Source organism: Chiroxiphia lanceolata, chromosome 10 (genome assembly GCF_009829145.1).
Source record: "Chiroxiphia lanceolata isolate bChiLan1 chromosome 10, bChiLan1.pri, whole genome shotgun sequence".
Taxonomy (NCBI): Eukaryota; Metazoa; Chordata; class Aves; order Passeriformes; family Pipridae; genus Chiroxiphia; species Chiroxiphia lanceolata.
The window spans coordinates 19777378-19793760 of NC_045646.1; the positions used below are offsets into that span (position 1 = coordinate 19777378).

The 16383-nt window shown below is 38.0% G+C and overlaps 1 long non-coding RNA gene across 1 annotated transcript; it reads right to left on the minus strand.

Moving 5' to 3' along the window:
• Positions 1–935: 935 nt before the first annotated feature.
• Positions 936–9864, minus strand: LOC116791640. The gene is made up of 4 exons (XR_004358803.1): positions 9758–9864; positions 9504–9645; positions 3820–3973; positions 936–2628 (listed from the first exon to the last, which is right to left on the minus strand). It is a non-coding gene; the product is annotated as an uncharacterized LOC116791640 (long non-coding RNA).
• Positions 9865–16383: the final 6519 nt, after the last annotated feature.

The following is a 16383-nucleotide window of genomic DNA, read 5'->3' on the forward strand; positions in this document are numbered from 1 at the left end:
TGATTTGAAGAACTAGTGGCAATATCCATCCTAATTACTTTCCCTGTGGTTGCATAAATATCTTCTGAAAGCATAGCCTTGCTCATAGCAAAACACAAATGTGATAATCGACACTTTCAACCTGGGGCAGCAAAGACACCTCAGCAAACAGCCTGGTTCTTAAAGGCTGCAGCACAGTTTTTGTGCATGTATGTTCTTACTGCACATGGCAAGGAAATGCAAGTTTCATTTTGTCCTTAGAGGAGTCAAGTTTGCTCCTAGAGGGAATGATTTTAGAAAAGAGTCCTGCTTTCTTTGCTTTCTCTTCCCCCCTCACAGAACAGCAGAAAGGGGCAGTAAGGGGATCGATATCTTCATGTGTAAAATTAATATTTCAAGCCAAAACACAAAGGTAGAGAGAAGATCTTATTTTTTTTCTATAAAAACTTGAGGTTTAAACACTGTGGAGGTTGGAAGAGCTATTGTAGATGATGAACAATGCTGACATAACAAAAAATGAGTACACAGTGCCCCTGAATAAATTTATGGTGGAAATTAGGAAGAACTATGAATGGAATTAGGATCTGGAGTGGCCATTTACAGGAGCAGAGGGGACATGAGCACACTTGGGTGTTAGGATGGATTTTATTATGCTCAGAGTTATGTGATGTGGTTGTCTGCAATGGCTGATTGGATGACTCTGTTATGTCTGATGTGCTTTACCCCATCCTTTCAGAGATTCATTCCACCCAAAGAAAGCAGCTACCTTGGGAGATGTAAGCCAGGAGAGAGTGACAATGTTTTAGCCAGGTTGAATTTAATGATCACAACTGTAATGAGGCTTTGAGTTTAATCTAGTACATGATAGGTAAAGGATGACATGATTTAAGCATCAAAGCCATGCCTGCCTTTCGTGACAATTATTTGTTGGCAGCTGTGCCAGTATATCTGTTGTGAGGAAGAAGATACCTTTCATCTCCCTAGATAAAAAATAGATTTTGCAGCTGAGCATTGAAACCTCATCAAATTTGTAATCAGTAGTACATGTAATTAAATGCTGGAGATATTTACAATTTAAGGACCCCACTGAAATCTTATATAGAAAAATTGATGTCTAAGAAGGTGAAAACACATTTTGCAGACTATGTTGCAGTGCTGGTCAGATAAGACAGCTACAGTATGTAGCTCACTAGCTTCTATGAGCCTTTCATATTTTAGATTTTGTGAATATCTTTCTTGGCACTAAAACAGGTCTCTGATTTGTTTCCTATTTCTAGAATTTTATCTAATATTAAGACAGAACCTTAACTCAAAGTTTTTGGACAGAAAGTCTGATAATAAGTGCGTTTCTGACAAAGCATCTTTTTTTCTTATTAAACAATAAGAAGACTAATTCAATTTATTAGTTGTACCTATTTTTAAATACCTGTTCTGACTGATTTTGAACAGGAACTTTTAACTCAGTATTATGGCACTCTTGAACTGCAAGGTCTACCTTGCTTATGCAAAGTAACTTGTTGTTTCCATATCTAATTAGACTGATGTTTAACATCATAGAGAAATCCCCTTTTATGGTTGTAGAGTTATGACTCCTAATCTTTATGTTTACATAGTAATGTAGTTTCAGTATCCAAAAATTCCTTCACCTGACACTTGGGTCTCTCTTTTAGAAAAAAATAAAACTTTTCTCATATTAACACTTGTCTCATACAGAGAAATTAGGAACAGATAAAATTTTAACAGGGTCTTGTTTCTTGTCTTATAGGAGAAGGCTCATTCTTGAGAGGTGTATAAAAGACTATCTTTCCAGGTAGGAAAGGACAGCTATTGATCTGTTAGAAGAAGAGTTAAAATCAATTCTAAACTGAGGTTTTAAGAAAATCCATAAGGCTGAAAGTAGAGGTTTGAATATGACTAAAACCTTAAGGAAGATTTAGGTACTCTAAATTAGGATCCTTTGCTCATAGAAGCCAAGTTCCAGGATACAGGATTTTGAGCTGCACTACTCAGGGCCTAGGTGTCCTAATAGTTTAATAGCTAGTGACAGAAGAACGTAATAGTTATGAAATATAAGAAAGTATAGAATAAATAAACATAGGGTTTTCATTTTATTTTCCATGCACTTGCCTCTAAATCTTTGGTAGCAGCATTGTCTATATCTGGCTGGTATCAGAACATTCTAGCTTCATTTTTGTCCTAGAATTCATCTGCTGTTTCTGCCAGTCTTTTGGGATAGTACTTCACTCCAGATCATGTGTTCCATCATAACAGTGGGGCAGTGGTCTCTTCTCACTACCTGGACACATATACACTCCTTAGTGGTACCAGTGAAAGCAGAGTGTTCTCCCACTAAGGTTCATAAACAGTGCAGGAATCATTAATAGTGAGAGCTGGTATGGAAAAAGCATCTTCTGCTGATTAATGTTAAACTAGAGATTCCTTATTATACAGTGGGATAGAAAAAGAGGTTCTCAGTTTTTCATACCTGTCCTTAAATGTACGGGATATTGGGCCAAGCCACTGGGGTCCAGATGTACTGATCTAACATTTTTAGCTCAATGCTCTTCTTTCTTGTGCAAGTGAAATATATTTTGTAACATCTTCGCTGTCGGTGGCTACCTAATAGCAGATGGCAGTTCATCTCTTTTTCTAGATGCAGAAGAAAGCAGAATGAGCACGGGAACTCATTAGCACTTGTCAGGTTCTTGTTAGCTTCTCAGGACCCAAAATATTAGCTCAGTTTCATTCTGGACTTTGCCATATATGTTTAGGTACCCTTAAATGTCTATTGACACAAAAAGGCATTATATGGCTGACAAAATGTTGTGAGAGCTGTGTAATATTCACTTAGGATTCACTAAGAATTAAGGCTTAACAGCATAGCTTAACAGAACTTGAAACATATTAAAAATCCTTGCTTGTGTTCCCATAACGTCGCATTTTGTTGAAGTGTGCATAGAAAAAAAGTAGTGAAAGTTCTAATATTAATGTTACTGAAAGTTCATATATTTCGTCCCCAGGTGCCTAAAGTGTGGCATCTAATCTGCATTTAATATTAAGATGCATTTTCAAAATTAGTTTCTAATTTAGATGTCTAACAGTGAACATCCACCACGGAGTCAGGACTAATCAGAACTGCAGCTTTCACCTAAAAAAAAACTTTTCAAGGAACTGCTCTAATTTAGAAGGTAAAGATAATTTGTGAATGGTGAAATACTCTGTGCCCATTACTTTTTTTTCTCTGAGGGTGATAATGTTATTTTAAGTGGAAAATTCATTCGAAGTCCCTTACAAAAGATGATTTTTGACAGCTGATAATAATGGGGGTTGGTAATGAAAATCAATTGCACGTATTGCTACGAGTTAATTTCCACTACAGCTTGTGAGGATGAAGAGATGGCTATTATTCATTGATCCATAAGGACATACATTTTCCTATCCTGTGGCCTGAGTCTTCTCAGGGGAAACTGAGCTCATGCCTGCACTGCTGTAAATACACTTTAATGCATGTGGTGGGGAAGAGCTTCCGAGGGAAAGAGTTCTGCCCAACTCTCTGTTAGTACATTGTGCACCCAATGTTAAAACATATGTGTTTTCCCAGGGTGGTTTATTTGTTTGGTCAAGTTTGGCCTGCTGTAGTTTTTATTTTATTTCACACTGTTTGTTTTCTTTTGTACCAGATCTTTAGCTTTGCTTCAGGATTTTTTCTTTGTGTGGTCCTTGGCTTTAACTTCAAGTTTCACAACATAAATCCTGTTTTTATCTCCCCAGCGCACTTTGAGATCTGCATAGTTAAATGGAATGAGGAAATTAAATGTCAGTGTGAAGAGCTATACTGACCTTTCCACTTTCTTTTTTCCTTCTGAAAAACTTTCATCACAGTATCCATCCCCAGCACCTAGCACAGTAAATTCTCTGTGCTTGATTATTGACTTGTTGATGTTTCTGCAATGAAATCTTCATGCTTGAAAGGCAGTGCAAAATTAATTAGTATCTGTGAAGGGAGGAAATAGAGCTATTAAGGAAATAATTTCTAGAACTCTTGGTGAATCTGTATTCTATATACTGGAAAGAAAAAGCCTACAGAAAAATGTGATTCCAAGGACTGAGATGATGTGAAATAGAATTTGAAGGTACTAAGTCAATGCCTGTGATATCATTATCTAATAAGAAGTCTAGAGACAAGGACGTGTAGTGATAGGACAAAGGGTAATGGCTTTAAACTGACGGAGGACAGGGTTAGACTGGATTTTAGGAAGAAATTCCTCCCTGTGAGGGTGGTGAGGCACTGAATAGATTGCCCAGAGAAGTTGTGCATGTCCCATCCCTGGAAGTGTTCAAGGCCAGGTTGGACGGGGCTCTGAGCAGCCTGGAATAGTGAAAGGTGTCCCTGTGCATGGCAGGGGATTGGAAAGAGATGATCTTTGGGGTCCCTTCCAACCCAAACCATTAATGGTCATCTGCATTCTCAGTAGCTGTAGGAGGAAGAAGACAATTGAACCACTGAACTCTGTCCCTTGCAATGGCGAGCAAGATTTGCTGGGGAAGTTGCAAGTGCATGGAAATTTCTGTTTCCTCTTGCTTGATCTCCTTCCTCTGAGTGCCCCTTAAGCCACAAAATTATTTTGATTTTAATATAAAGATTTAAACTTGGGTTCAAATACATCATAATACATCATAACTCTCAGAATTACTTTCCTCCTTGAAGTTATGGTAATTTTCTTTTGAGAAAGGAATGGCATAATTTGAATTCCAGTGTGTGACACTCTGAAATAATGTTGCACAGTAGATTACTCCTATAGGCATTTAACAAAGTTGTCACATATCACACATCCTGGAAGATAGGCTATAATGGGAAGGTTGCAGATGGTAGCCTATTAAAATATATTCTTTAGCAAGCTTGGCTGGCCAATGAAACTGAGCCAAGCTGGCCAATGAACTGGCCAATGAAACTGAGCCAACTGAGCCATGTGCTCTCAGAGAGATTTTCTAGCTGAAGTTATTTACCTTCAAATGTACAAGGTAATGAGAGAAAGTAGGTTATAACTGCCTCTTGAAAAGAAAGACAAGTACAGGACTTTTGTAAACTCATACCTGCCCTGGTTAATGCATACAGTCCCCAGGATAAGTGAAATTATAATAAATGGAACAACACATTTCACAGTACAGGGGCAGGTATTGCAACATCTGCTTTTAGGTGCCCTGTGCTTCTAGAACTCAGCCCAGAGCAGTGAGTTTATATTCTGCTGTGAAACCTGTAGGCAGGAGGAACCTGAGGGAGAAGACCCAATTAGGAACCCGAGGAAGAGAGGACTGTATAAAGTAGCCAGAATAATATATATATATATATATATATATATATATGTTTCTATAAGTGTTTAATTAGGTTTGGTGATAAAGAAAATAAAAGGTGGTTCGTCCACTCCTTTTTTTTTTTTTTAATGAAACATTGAACTTGCAGTGATTATTTGCTAGAAAAATATAATTAATCTTCAATTACCATGAAATTGTCATCCATTCCCTTTCAACATCTCTGGCACTTTCAGTTCCTCTAATCAATGTCGTGCTGACTAGTCTCACATTGGCAGGAGGTGAGAAAACACCCTTGAAATAAGAATCATTCTTCTCTGTTGAGTACCAGGGTTTGCATTTGAAATTGAGCTAATGATACAGCTAGCTAGGAGTTGCTTTTATTGGGCGATGAAATGAATATTATTTGATTTTAGTTCCATCCAGCCCTGTGTGCGAAGCTTAATTGAGGGTTTTTGATCAGACAAGTAGTGGTTAAGATGGCTCAAGGTCTATCCCGAAAATGTTTTTCACTGAAACACTGAGGAAATGTCCTCAGCTTTCCAGTTGCACTTCCATCTAACCAGGGAAGGAAATTGAAATAATGGAAATGTGATTATATATTGATTGTATTGCTATATAAAAGATGGGGTGGGGTGGCCCTGATGTATTAAATTAATTTACAAATAGGTCTGAACGAAACTTTGAATGTATGAGTTGTCTGGATTTGCCAGAGGTAATGTAGGTTTTCCAAGTTTTAAAAGCTCAGTTTAACTCTTGTCTTCATGCAGATGGTGACCAGGAATGATGCAGAAACCTTCTTATTCCTCTGTAATTGTCAGCTCTACAAAGTTTAGCAATAGTTACCCCTTTCTGCAACTTTGAGATTGTGAATTGTGAGAGTCTCTGCATGTGTACAAGAAAAAAGGGTCATTACTCTGTAATGACAACCTCCCGTGTTGTTATGCAAAGGACACTGCAGCATTGCAGAGGTTACAGCACCCTGAAGTCATACTCTTGTAGCAGAAGTTGTCTTGTTTTCCTTGTTTTTCTGCGCCCCCACCCCAGTCTGGGTCTGGGAAATAAGAATTGAGTAAACTTTCCATTGACTGATTAGTTGAGCTCATATTTTCCCAGTATTTATGTGTTGGTTGTCTCCATCCTCCAGTAGGTCCCAGGAGACTTCATAGAGTTCTGGACTGAGCAGACACAACCAGACTATCACTTCCCATGTTAATAAAATGTAAATTATTTCATTAACATAATACTGAGTTTAGAATATCCCATTGAATAGGCTGTTCTATCAGCTCACTTTCAGTGTTGTATTAATGGTGTGTCTCTGAGGATGGTGTGTCTCTAAGGCCCTAAATCCTGTGGTGCTTGGGACACAAAGGCCCTGTAATGTAATTCTCAAAAGACCATTTTCACATGCTGTGTTAAGTACTGTGGATGCCTTTGTTGTCAAATACATTTGCTGGTAGGGAAAGGGAAGTGATTTGGGTTTGAGAGAGAGCAAACATTCCTAACCTCTGGATATATATTACCTTGGACTTTTTAAATCACTCTCTCAGTCTCACTTCCTCACTCAGAAATAACTAATTTTTTTTTACTTTGGGAGAAAATGTTGAGAAGAGGCTAAGAGTAACAACACTGTGAGCAGAATTTTCTGATTGACCACCTAGAGAAACTCCACCTGGAACACGAGGCAAAACATTTCTGTAGCCGAGCAAAATTCCTGATGGATTTGTGAAGGATAAACAGTAATCTAATCTGGAGCTTTCTGCAGCTCCTGAAGTTTCCTGAGGTGCACAGCACAGTTGGTCTGTTGTGTTTAATTAAGAACAAATTCGGCTGAGAGGGCTTTTTTATTGTTTTATTTTGTTTTAGCTACTTTTAATGTGTTTAACTAATTCAAGTAGATGTTTGGCTGGATAAGCTTGTGATGATTTGATTTCTAGTTTTATAGCAAAAGTGGGACGCCAATGAGGGCTTGCTTGAAGTTTATTCCTCAGTGAATAATTCACTAGGTAAGTGTTTGATGAGAAAAGACCTGTACAAAATAATATCACCAGAATGTTTTACCAAATTGCTCCACAATGTGGTGGCCTCATCCACTTCTAAATTCCTACCATAGGGTACCTTTAGGGTGGAGTAAGTTCGTGGAAATGCAGAAAATGCAGAACTTGGTTCTGCTTGACTGGGAGACACAACTCCATGATTTGTCCTCCAGATAGATTTCTATTTTATTTTTTCACCAGTGACAACAAGACTGATGAATATCACTCCCTAAAATGGAATTTTTAGAATTTAACAAGTGGAGGTAACTTGTACTGCAGAGTTTTTAAAAGAATTATCTAAAGCATTTTCTTGTCCACATACCTACTTCTGAATAAACCTTGGGGAAAATTAAGAAGGTATAACTGCCCAAAAGAAAGCTAGGCAAGTGTTAATATTAAAAAGAAGATCACTCAGGCGTATGTAAACATATATGAACACAGGTGAAATAGGGAAAAACTTAACTCTCTTAATGAATATTACCTTTCAAATTTCCAGATATCACTCCTGATAAGTTATAAAAAAGATTCACCAAGATTCACTTGGCATTTCTGTTAGAAAGTCCCTTTACAGATGTCTTATTTCAGTTCCATATGAGTTACTTGTTGGGAATATGTTTTTGCGTCATTATAGACATTTATAGAGAAGTTAAGCAATGTTAGATGCTTTATCTGGTAGAAAGAAATTTTAAACGTCAGGCCAGTATTATGAATTTCTAAACTCAGGTTTGATTTTGCTGCTGAAGGGGGTGAAAGTCCTTGCCATAGAGGTGTCTAACACAGGCAAAATGTTGTCAGGGTCTCTAAATGGCAGGACACAAATTCAAAGAAAAAAATTCTTGTGAGCTCTTGGATATCAAGAAGCTCCCTGTGGCTGGCAAAACCCTTAAGCCATGCCTTATGAAAGCTTGGAATCTATCACCATTCCTGTACTCTTCTGTCTGCTGCTGATCCCTGGTCAAGACACTGGGTAGCACAGTAGGCAGAGCTTTTGTAACCTGCCCCTCCTTACACAGATCACTTTGTGAGCTGCGATACAAGAGCACTCAGCCCACCTGTTGTGCACTGAGTCCAGAGTGCTCAGAATTCATGACCAAAAGCCACTGGTTCTTTAGCTTAAGAGGAGTTCTTGGAGCATCGAGTTCTGCATCGTTAGTTTGTATTGTCTCATGATGGTCAGAAATTGCTTTGAAAAATTGGTTTCTGGATGGTTAGGTTTTCTTATGACCCCATTTTGACTTCTCACCTTCAGATAAACAGTGTTGGGAGAACAAGGGTTTGCCCATTCAGAGCTGGCTGTGTAAATCAAGTATATATTCAGTAAGATTAAAATGAAGAAATAATGCTTTCTGTGAGGACTTTCTGATGAAAAGCTGAGCGTTTCAAAGGGTAAAATTGCCAGCAAATGCAATGTCATTTCTGCTCAGAGTGCTTTCTGGGGGAAAAAAAAGGTAATCCTAGAGAAGTCACTGATATGTCTAAATGACTTTGGGAATGCATGCTTTGAGATTCTTTAAAAAAAAAAAAGGAAACCTTTTCCCCTTCAGCTTATGAGTCTTTGAGTCTTGTGATATATTCTTACTGCATTTGAGTTACAGTAGAATTAATGACTTGATCTTAGATTTACTATTTATTTCCTGCCATGAGCTGCTAAAAGCAAGCAATGCAAAAATCTCATAGTAACTAACACATTCATAAATGCAAGGGCACGTCCAGAAGATTTTTATTTGCAGACCAAAATCCCAGAATTTATAGAGTCTGTCTTAGTTACTATTGTGAAGAAGGGGAAAAAAACCCCAGTGAACTCTATTAAAAAGATTGATGTATGGCTACAAGAGCTCTTGACAATTGAAATTTCTCTCTGAATTGTTGTTTAACATATGTATGGCAAAAGAAATGTAGGGGAAGGAACCAAATTTTCTTATGAATTTTTGAAGCACTTTGAATCTAGCAAAGTAATAAATGGTTGAAACACAAATTCTATGCAGCTGAGAAAGGAAAACATTTTACAAAGCAAGAATTCATGCCAGGAAACAAAATCAAAATGATTTCCCAGGTATTTGAGCTATAGGTTTGCTATATGGCCATGGTAGTGGGGTCTGGTCATGCTGCTCTGATCTCTTGTTGAGCTGTTAATGGGACAAGACTTTTCTGTTTTGAGCTTTCAATCTGACAGATTACCTTCCTGTGGCATGCATATTCCAGGAAATGTCCTTTTAAAGTTCTCCTTCTCTTCCTTAAGCTGAAATATTCCTCACTGGATGAGGCTGGCGATCCTGTGGACACCCTCTAATGCTGGGCATCATTGGAAACAGTTTTGTCCCTGAAAAAAAATTGCAATACATAACATATTCACTGTTGATTTAAATTTTGTATAACACCAGCTGCTTAGGTCAAAGCAGTACTTTCTGAACACCGTGGTGTCATGATGCTACCTGGTAAGTTATTCGTTTTCCTCTCAGATGTTTACACCTTTCAGGCAGGCTGTTACTTTTTCTTGCTTTGCTGTCACTTAGATGGATACTGAGTACTTTGTTCTCCTACACACATTAACATTCCTGGTAATGTTAGTGGAAGCTTGAGGTCCTCAGCAGCACAACAGACAAGTTAATGTTCAGTCTTTCAGTGTAAATGAATCCTCTCTGATCTCCAGTAGTTTAGTTTGTCTTTTACTGTATACAGCTTACCGCTGAATTTCAGAGCCTGAATTTTCTTCCAGTTGCACATCACTTCTGAATCTGTTTTCTATGCCAGGAGCAAGTAGCCAAAATCTTTACACGGACATGTGTTTTCCCTATATTGTAATTTTAATTTGCTAATATCTAGTCTGTCTTTTCTCAAATGTATTTATACATACAGAGAGAGTTCTGCTTCTATTTAAAAACTCTGTATTATCTGGATGGTTTTAGCTGAAGAAGCAATTTTGAGAGACTTAAAAGTTGTGAGTTTGCATTTATTAAAAAAAGAGACTTTATTCAAAACATTTTGTTAATTCTTTTTTTAAAACTGTGTCCTCTTCTAGTTGTGATTGTAGAACCTCCTAGCTTTTAGAACATATTTCTCAGCAGCACTAGATCATAACATTATAGTCCAAACCAGACAGTTTTAACAGGCTGTGTTTATAATTGTTTACATATTTATTGCTCTGCTTTATTTTCTTAAAATGTTGTGAAATGTGTTAAAATAATACCTGGATTTGGGTGCTTCAGAATTTGAATTCATCTATCAAGTCACTTACTCACATTGTACAGAGGTGCAATGTGAGTCTCTTCCCATTCCAAACACTAACTATGCTAGAAAATTGGGAATATTTTCAGTCAGAATTGTCAAAACATTCATGACCCCAAAGACCACTACCTCTTCTTGTGTAGAAATAATGTCTTACTGATGGACCAATGTTCTCCAAAGTTCTGTAATGGTCTTGAAAAAGACACTGCAGACCCTTGAATAATATTGATATTAATTACTCCCTGATGGGTTATGCAGTAAGTGGATGATAAAGCATTGTCATACCTTGACTTAGTAGTTGATGCCCCTCTGTCTCTGGGGTTGGCTGTGCAGGTGGGCCAGTTGCTTGCTTTGTGTCCATACAGGTTAGCCATCTGCACCTCTCACCCACCTCCCACCTGCTGGATAATTTATCATCTATGCAGGGAGTCAGGGATGTCACTGACCAGCTCTTTGTGTGCTGGGCTGATGTCGGTCTTGATTTCATCACTTAACAAAGAGAGTATTTCCTTTCAAATTGTTGTTATTTGCTTCGGCCCAACTGTTTGCTTGGCTTTGGAGGAGGTAGTTTGACAGCTACCTTTATTCTGTAACATTTTATTCAGCAGGGTTGGTTACAGATACTCCAAGAGATAAATGGTGGTGAAATGAAATGATGGCTCATCTAATATTCAATTACATATATGTCTTTCGTTTGTTCACCTTGGCCACCTGCCCAACACAAAGAGATGCTTATTGTTCCCTAAATAAATTACTCTGGTTCTAAACTGCTTTGCAATTTGATATAAGAGTTCTGTGTTTATTTTTTGGCACAGGCTGCTCTAAAGATATTCAACCGTCTGTGGTTTGGCTTCTGTTATACTCATTACCTTGAAAAGTAATTATGCAAATATCACATTGCATTAAATACAGGCGGGTTTTTACTTATTTATAAACATCTCAAAATTACAATTTCAGAGCATGCAGCTGAAAAATGTCTGCACAGATTGAGAGATGGTGCTGCCTCCCCACCCATTGCTGAAACAGGGCAGCAAGCAGTAGATAAGCAAAATTGTTCCATTCTTTGCCTTGCCTGCTTATTGAAAGGAGGAGTGAAGTAAATTGGGCTGTGGACATCCAGTCACCATGGGATTTGGCTATGCTCACAGTTCAGTGCCTACCTATTGCATGTAAAGAACGTAACATATTTTTTTTTCTCCCATGAAAATAAAGAGGCAACCCAGGAGAAAAAAAACAAAGAGAGCTGAGATAGAGATGTTTGAAAGATAATTTGTTTGAAAAGAAACATAGGCTTCCATCAGCCCCACAATAATTAGTAAAAACCTTAAAGCTTGTGGATTTAGACAGGCTCTGATCTCTCAGTGATATTGATAAAATGTTGCCCTATTCAAGTGATCAGAGTCAGTGTTTACCTGAAATGGGAACTGGGAGCTTTGCTCAGCTGTTGCACTGCAAATGGCATCTCTTAAGAACTGCTGGGTACAGAAGGCTGCTATCACCATGGATAGCCAGGGGATGCACAGGGATTTTATACAGTTGATCCAAATTTCAGTCTTATCCGTCTACAGAGAAATATCCTAAAAGGAATACCAGATGGGTGAGTATCTGGGGAACTACAGGCCATCAGCAAAAACTCACACATCCTTGAAAAATGTGTGTAATGTTGCTGTCTGGGGAAGGGGTTTAGAAAGTCAGGAGTATTAAAGGAAAAATTGGGCTTTAATATATGGGGAGCTGACATTTAGGTTTCAGCAAAAATCTAGCAAAAGTTTTAGAATGCAGGTGCTTTTAAGGTGTGATGATGAGACCCCTTTTATGTTTGAAAATGGGCTTCTCAAAATCAGACAATGTTGTAATCGTTTGAAAGGTTTGAAAAGACAACCTTCCTTTAAACAGTCTTTACTCCTATCTAGGGACTTTGTTGAAAGAAAAGCATCCTGTCAAGGAAAGTGCACAGAGATCTTGGCAAGAACATACACATTAACTGAAGCATCACTAATAACTCACTGGTTAGCACAAGACAGAACTAGGTGCACCCAGTGTTCAGATTTTAGCTTTCTTGCCTTTTTGTTTGGATTGCTCTTTTACCACATTACCCACCCATTCAGTGAGTAAAATGCTACCTTGCAGCAACTATGCAAAGCTAAAACAGGGCTTCAGAACTGAGAGGTGCAATGGAAAAAATATATATTATTAATAAATATGCCTAAGTTTTATTGTTTCCCCTAAGGAAAGTAGTAGGAGGTCCAAGATTTCATGGGCAGTGTTCGTGTTTACATTATTTCCCATAAACAGATTTGTTCTGTGCTAAAGGTAAGACACAGACATACAAATGCAAAGCAGTTTAAAAGAGGTAGTAGTGGCCCTGATCTTATTTCCATTGCTGTGTAAATGCCCTATGTGATAGGGACAAAGGGAAAAGAGGGAATCTACTCTCTAAGAGTTATGTACCACTGACATCTGAGACAGCTTCTTCTCTTACCTGAAACCTCAAAGGACAGCGATACCTATATGTACATATTCAAGGATTCTGACTTTTAATTCTGTTTTCTGTGCTGTAACTAAACCTTTCCAAAATTCAGCAATTCAGCTTGCGTTAGTGGGCTAATGTATAATTGGGAGTTACTAAGACAGGTCTTGGCATAGTTTATTGCAACAGCTCCTTTGAGCCTATTCGCTCAAAGTCTGTTCTTGGTAAAGAATTTTTAATTCACTGTTGCAAAGCCCCGCAGACCGTAATGGCTGTGTCGTTATGTGTAACCATTTACATGATGGGCCGTAATAGGTTCTTTGGAATGGTTATAACCTATTGTGTCAATTGGATTTTCATGCATAAGTACTAAATTTGTGTGTTGAATGTCTTTCCATAGCATAACGTGAAACTTTAACGGATGTTATTTATTCCCTTTGTCTTTCCAATTTAATCGTAATGCTCTTTTACTGTGCATATTTAATATTGGGGTATAGAAAGGCTTATGAATTTGACCAGTAGAAATAATCTATCTCGTGATACTTGTCTGAATTTCTTTTGCAAAGCATTCGTGAATACATCTGGAGTTTTTTGAGGAGAGAAAGGTGGGAGAATAAGAAACAAACCAAAAAATATGTTTTGTGTGCCACGTGCTGATACCTGGCCAGTCTTTTCCATTTTGGCATAATACTGAGGTTGATAGCAACTTGTGCATATATCATCCTCAGTAATATATTTATGTTTCTTGCATTCTGTGTGAATTGTGGTTTTTTATGAGTCTTGTACGATTTTGTTTTCTGCCTCGTATGGTTCCCATGACTAAGGAAGTCGAAGGATTTACAATATTCTCTTTTTCTCATTTTCATGAGCCTTGTTGTTCCTTCTTTTAACTCTTTGCCTGCGGTGAAATGGCTACCCTTGACTTATGCTTCAAGAAGCAGATATATTGTGATAGCTTCTACTGAAAAAAGGCAGAGTTGATATACAAATCTCCACAATTGCTCTCCACCTCTTCTGAGCAGGAATTTTGCAATGGCTTAGATGCTAGGGAGGCACACTGGAGGCAGCAGCCAGACCAGAGCTGGGAAGGTGGTTTGCTATCAAGATTAGCATCTGGTAAGCAAACGAGCAACCAAGGCTTGGTAGACTTAAGGCTTGTTCATTGCTCTAAAGCTGTGTAAGAAGTATATCACACTGAGCTCCATAATAAGCCTTTACCCACAGATAAAGAAATGGAGGACAAATGATGCTAAATTTTCTTCTACCACTTTTTGCTTATAGATAGGAGTGTAATCTGATTTATTTATGCAGTCACTCCATTGACCATGTAATATGGATGTACATTTTATAGTCATTCAAACTCTCTGGCTTAAGAAGTATTTCTAAATACTACACACTACAAAAATTACAACTGTTATGATTGGTTGGGAATGAGAAATATTGTATTTGAGGAATATATTATTTGAGGTAGAGGGAAAACTAAGAGCTGACAATGCCAAAGGAAAGGACTCTAATATAATTTTGTGTATTTCTTCATCAAAAAACTCAACGAAGATCACATAGTAGAAAAATTAGCACCAGAAATATATAGATAAGAGCTGTCTAGAATAAAAAAGAAAAAATCAGAAAGCTATATCACTTAAATGAACCCAATATTTTCAGAGTTTCAGGCCTAATAAAATTCACTCAAGGAATACAGACAAATGTCTGAAATATTAATTGTGGTTTTAGGAGTTCTTTTTTGAGAACACATGAAAAATGTTGGAAAAGGTACTGGACCAGATGAAATTTAAGATTACACACTTTAGAAGAAAACCTAAAAAATCTCATTTTGATTGAGACACATTTCGCACAGAAAAAAAGGCTTTCTAGTGCTTGCTAGAGAAATCACAGCACTTCATGGCCCTTTACACAAATCTCAAAGGTATTAAGTGAATCACTACAAGATGCTTTAGAGGGTCTATTTGTCACAGATATTAAGGAATTACAGCAGCACTGTCACTATGGTCTGCTTGCATGGTCTTTTACAACCTTCTTCTTATTCCTGCTCTATGAAGCCTTGTTGTCTTATGTCATTCTTTGGAACCAATAAAAGTTTGGCATTTTACAGAATGACTGGAAATAGCAGCTATGGATTATCTGCCAGTGATTTCCCTGCAGCCCTCCTGTGCTTTGTCCTCATCCTGGTGGCTGCAGTCATTTCCTCCGCCTGATGGGTTTTTGTTGCTGGGTTGGCTCACTCTTGGTTCCCCTGGCACTCCCTGTCAGGTGCTTTTTCCTTGGGCTCTGACTTTTGGAACGTGATTATTCCCAGAGTAAGGGTCTTCATCTCCTTAATGTGAGGTATGTCTGTGCTGCTATTGAGACTATAGAGAAGAAACAAGGGTTTGAGTTTGAGCACTTCAGCTAAAGCAGTGTTAGTCAGAACAAGTACAGCAGCTGCAAACCAAAACATTTAAAATTTAGGGCCATGCTGCATTAAAAGATGCTGTACTGCATGTTAATCAGCTGGCTGTGCTTACAAACCAGCCAAACTTCTTGGAGTTTGTTTAAAAAATATTCTTCTATAACAAAATTGGACATGAAAAGAACTGTGCTTGTTAATGCCAAATCTTTGTCCTAGTCTGCAGCGACTTGGTGGGCTGGTGAGTAGGAACTTGCCCAACTCTACACTGTTCCATTGGTGTATCTGCTTTCCTGACCATATTATTGAGCTTCAGCCTCACTTTGTAGTCTGTTTTTTTATTTTTGTGTCGGTTCTCTGCTGGACATCCTGACTCCTCTCCTAATTAGCCTGGCTCTGAGCAGTAACTAGCTTATTAGGAGGTCCAACTGAGAAGTGAAATATGTGTTAATAACTTGGCTCTGCTTAAAAGAAAAAAAATATTAAAAAATACTCTATCACTTACATTGCCTAGGGGAAGTGGGGAAAATACAAATGAAGTGGACGGAGAGGAGAGTAAAGGCTTTATGGAATAAGCAGTGGTCAGCACAGGGAATTAAAGCTCTGATAAGCAGAAGCTCCCTGCAGTCAGGGAAGGAGCAAAGTTTTGCCTTCACCCTAGAAATTCCTCCTTCTCACCAGATTAGATGGTTTATAATATACTTAAGAGAAAAATAGAATAAGTGGTTTTTAGAAGCGCTCATGAAGAGGAGGAAAAAAAAGGGCTCCCAGCAAAGAAAACAACAAGTGTAAACACTTCATCTTTAATTGAAATTTGAAGACAATTCTTGCTGCTCTCCTGCAGAGAGGAGGGGGAATATGCTGCCTACATGCACTTCAGAGGTGAAAAATTTCTTGAGCAAAGTTGCTTGCTGTGTGTCTAAGCTTGCACTTGAACTAGAGCTGGAACTGTTGTGTCA